The 5,000-nt window shown below is 51.9% G+C and overlaps 1 non-coding gene across 1 annotated transcript in view; it reads left to right on the top strand.

The window, feature by feature from the left end:
- The first annotated feature begins 4,571 nt into the window (after positions 1–4,571).
- LOC126431659 (small subunit ribosomal RNA) overlaps positions 4,572–5,000 on the top strand; it is a 1,909-nt gene continuing 1,480 nt past the window's right edge. Inside the window, exon 1 of the ribosomal RNA XR_007577690.1 lies at positions 4,572–5,000. This exon is cut by the window's right edge and continues 1,480 nt beyond it. This is a non-coding gene — a ribosomal RNA (small subunit ribosomal RNA).

Here is a 5,000-nt window from a genome sequence, read left to right as displayed (position 1 = left end):
CTCATGCTGAGCCATCAGCTAGGAAGCGCCCCATCCATGTCGGCACCCGTGGGCGTTGCACTCGCAGTCGCAAAAAACGCTGGGCAAATATATATCTCGGAAGAGTAACGACAGTCCGAGCCTCCTGGCGTTGCACTCGCAGCCGCAAAAAAACGCTGGGCACATATATGTCTCGGAAGAGTAACGACAGTCCGAGTCTCCTGCGTGGGAAGAGTCTTTCTAGGCCCTGACCCACGGGAAGGGTGTAGCTTCCCCCATCCCGGACATTTGACGTCGTCACACTACCGGTATTGACTAATAGACTGATTGCTGATAATCATTAGCCATACACTGGGGGAAACGGCCGACAGGGGCGGCAACATAGTGGAGCCGCAGTGTCACTAATGTACAGAGATAGAACAGTTTCGACTGGAACTAGAGTAACCGTATACACGGCACTGATTAGTAATAGATGCAGAGCCATCAGAATACAGATAATATATACAACCGTCCCTATACATGCTGAAAGACTCTGCACACAATGAGAACCACACGTCAGCCAGACACTCTTATCACACACTACTCTCTTATCACACACAATATCTAACCACCAGCATGGAAGAACATCCAGTGCATCCTCTCCGCCACATGACACAATCCACACTATCATTACCAGACCGGGAGGTCCACCCAGAAAACACAATATCCCACCCTTCCGACATCCGCACATTGCTCAGCTAAGCCACGAACACCCACACATGTCCTACACAGTGGTGCACCCAACATCACAATACTGCCTCCTGTCACAGCACACAAACAATGGCAGGAATGAAAGACACAGATCTGCCACAACCATGGAATCGGAGCGCCGCCTGTCATGAGCCAAAAGTGCATCCTGACGTGACAAATCGGATAATACCGCAGGCATCCAATTACGATAATCACTATCAACGAACCTGCCGCCCCCCCCCCCAATACACCTTTCCCTACAACAATGTGTATCTGAACCTACGCTATATCGTACCTTAACCTAACCTATATCGTACCTTAACCTAACCTATATCGTACCTTAACCTAACCTATATCGTACCTTAACCTAACCTATATCGTACCTTAACCTAACCTATATCGTACCTTAACCTAACCTATATCGTACCTTAACCTAACCTATATCGTACCTTAACCTAACCTATATCGTACCTTAACCTAACCTATATCGTACCTTAACCTAACCTATATCGTACCTTAACCTAACCTATATCGTGCCTTAACCTAACCTATATCGTGCCTTAACCTAACCTATATCGTGCCTTAACCTAACCTATATCGTGCCTTAACCTAACCTATATCGTGCCTTAACCTAACCTATATCGTGCCTTAACCTAACCTATATCGTGCCTTAACCTAACCTATATCGTGCCTTAACCTAACCTAATTTGTGCCTTAACCTAACCTAATTTGTGCCTTAACCTAACCTAATTTGTGCCTTAACCTAACCTAATTTGTGCCTTAACCTAACCTAATTTGTGCCTTAACCTAACCTAATTTGTGCCTTAACCTAACCTAATTTGTGCCTTAACCTAACCTAATTTGTGCCTTAACCTAACCTAATTTGTGCCGTAACCTAACCTAATTTGTGCCGTAACGTAACCCATGTTGTGCCGTAACGTAACCCATGTTGTGCCGTAACGTAACCCATGTTGTGCCGTAACGTAACCCATGTTGTGCCGTAACGTAACCCATGTTGTGCCGTAACCTAACCCATGTTGTGCCGTAACGTAACCCATGTTGTGCCGTAACCTAACCCATGTTGTGCCTTAACCTAACCCATGTTGTGCCTTAACCTAACCCATGTTGTGCCTTAACCTAACCCATGTTGTGCCTTAACCTAACCCATGTTGTGCCTTAACCTAACCCATGTTGTGCCTTAACCTAACCCACGTTGTGCCTTAACCTAACCTACGTTGTGCCTTAACCTAACCCATGTTGTGCCTTAACCTAACCCATGTTGTGCCTTAACCTAACCCATGTTGTGCCTTAACCTAACCCATGTTGTGCCTTAACCTAACCCATGTTGTGCCTTAACCTAACCCATGTTGTGCCTTAACCTAACCCATGTTGTGCCTTAACCTAACCCATGGTGTGCCTTAACCTAACCCATGTTGTGCCTTAACCTAACCCATGTTGTGCCTTAACCTAACCCACGTTGTGCCTTAACCTAACCCACGTTGTGCCTTAACCTAACCCACGTTGTGCCTTAACCTAACCCACGTTGTGCCTTAACCTAACCTACGTTGTGCCTTAACCTAACCCATGTTGTGCCTTAACCTAACCCATGTTGTGCCTTAACCTAACCCATGTTGTGCCTTAACCTAACCCATGTTGTGCCTTAACCTAACCCATGTTGTGCCTTAACCTAACCCATGGTGTGCCTTAACCTAACCCATGGTGTGCCTTAACCTAACCCATGGTGTGCCTTAACCTAACCCATGTTGTGCCTTAACCTAACCCATGTTGTGCCTTAACCTAACCCATGTTGTGCCTTAACCTAACCCATGTTGTGCCTTAACCTAACCCATGTTGTGCCTTAACCTAACCCATGTTGTGCCTTAACCTAACCCATGTTGTGCCTTAACCTAACCCATGTTGTGCCTTAACGTAACCCATGTTGTGCCTTAACGTAACCCATGTTGTGCCTTAACCTAACCTATAATGTGCCTTAACCTAACCTAAAGTGCGCCGTAACCTAAACTATATTGCGCCTTAACCTGACGCACGTTGTCGCTGAACCTGCTCTGTAATTGTTATGCAACCCGTTAAAGTAGTGTAGTGTTGCCTAACCGCAACCCTCGCAATATAGTTCGCTACTCGCACTGCCCGGTCCCCTGTGTATCGCGTCATGTTAAACACCTTGCAGGTGTTGCTGACTTTCCACATGCTCCTGCTATACACTGTAGTGTGGATAGCAGCAGGACGTACATGCCCCCCCCCCTTCCCCCCTGCCTTCGCAAGCTGGTCGGTGAGAAGTTTGCATGTTCAATGCCCTTCGCATGCCGACGTACTCAGCCTACGTTGTGGTACGGCCTGTCACCTGTCCGCCGATGTACGCAAAACCCACAAACTGTACTGCACATTGCTCCGTATGTACTGAATGATACATCGTGGCCCATGTGACCGTATGACGACAGCGCCTAGCAACGGCGGACCATACAGTCCAAATATTGTGCACGCAGCTACGTGTCGTCTCCCTATAAGAGCTGGATTGCAGTGTGGTACGCCATACAGACGTGTGGGAGGAACGGACGCCCTGGATGGCGATCAGCATGAGCAGTCTGTTGATGTAGTGGAGCGTGTATTCGGACGTAGTCGTCTCTTCTCACACACCGTGATAGCATGTTGCACCGCGTTCCACATCTGCGACATGCTGCAGAGGCGGGCTGACAGTCGTTCGCGCAATGGACACCGCATACGTACGGGGTCTACCTTCCACGTGTTCTCTAGGCGTGCACATGTTGTTGCGTCTATGTGGGCAGACGTAGTGTGTTGTGACACCTGACACAGGCATGCAATACTCGTTGCAAATGGCGATGGACGTGTACGTTTGCTGGTGACGTTACGCAAATGAACAACCGGTAACCCGTTGTGGTGCGGTTGTTCTCGCTAGAGGTGAATCAGTGTTGGCGACGATCGGTCGAGCTATTAACCGGTTGTTTCAGGGATACCCACCATGCCCACGAACGTGAAAGGGGACCCACCATGCCCACGAACGTGAAAGGGGATCTGGGTGTGAGGCGATACGCGGCGGTGGCTGGGTGGGACCGTCCCCGGCCGGTGAGGGGGGGCCGCCCGGCGTGCTGGCAGCGCGGTGCGTGGGCGCACGCGCTACAGCCGGCTGGTGGGGGCGGCCGGTGGCAGGCGCGCCGGCCGACGGACGCGGCAGGCGGCGCAGCTGCGCGCCGGCGCCCCCTGCTCGCGGCGCCTTGCGGCCAAAGTAGGTCCTCGCGGGCCCGGTGCGAAGCGCGGTGGCCATCTGCAGTGTGCTGGTCCGATTGAGGACTTTGTGCGCTGAGGATGCGCCGCCGCCCGGCGCTCGGCGCCGCGACGCCGTCTGCTGCTCGGTCGCCCCAGCGGTTCTCGCAGGTGGTTTGTATCGCAGCTGTGCGGACGTGTTGGCGCGTGCGCTGTGCTGGGAGAGTTCGCTTCGGCACCCAAGTAGGGCTTTTGTCCTTCTGTGGCGCTGGCGTTGGAGCTGCCGGTCACCGTAGGTGGCGCGTGTTGTCTCCCGCCGGCAATGCCACGACAGCACGCTCCCGGGCCTCTGTCGGCAGCGGCAAGCTCAGTTGGGAGCACGGGTGGTCGCACCTAAAGCGTCTACTCGCCTAACTCCGGGCGATTGCGCCTCTCTCGAACCCGACCAAGTACTTAGGACGGCGCTGCGCGCCGCCGGGACCTGAGAGGGTTTCGAGGTGTGTTGTGCAGGGGAGCTCAGCCTCCTCCTGTTTGCAGAATAATTGAGCGGACGCTTGCGTGTTCGCGCGGGCCCCCGGGACACACTCCCGGGCGGCCGGCTGCTCAGCTCTAGTTGACGCAGCTCCCTGGTTGATCCTGCCAGTAGTCATATGCTTGTCTCAAAGATTAAGCCATGCATGTCTCAGTACAAGCCGCATTAAGGTGAAACCGCGAATGGCTCATTAAATCAGTTATGGTTCCTTAGATCGTACCCACGTTACTTGGATAACTGTGGTAATTCTAGAGCTAATACATGCAAACAGAGTCCCGACCAGAGATGGAAGGGACGCTTTTATTAGATCAAAACCAATCGGTCGGCTCGTCCGGTCCGTTTGCCTTGGTGACTCTGAATAACTTAGGGCTGATCGCACGGTCCTCGTACCGGCGACGCATCTTTCAAATGTCTGCCTTATCAACTGTCGATGGTAGGTTCTGCGCCTACCATGGTTGTAACGGGTAACGGGGAATCAGGGTTCGATTCCGGAGAGGGAGCCTGAGAAACGGCTACCACA

The sequence above is a fragment of the Schistocerca serialis genome, unplaced genomic scaffold (assembly GCF_023864345.2).
Source record: "Schistocerca serialis cubense isolate TAMUIC-IGC-003099 unplaced genomic scaffold, iqSchSeri2.2 HiC_scaffold_1106, whole genome shotgun sequence".
Lineage (NCBI taxonomy): Eukaryota > Metazoa > Arthropoda > Insecta > Orthoptera > Acrididae > Schistocerca > Schistocerca serialis.
The sequence above is the reverse complement of the archived record's forward strand: the minus strand, read 5'-3'. Positions and strand labels throughout refer to the sequence as shown.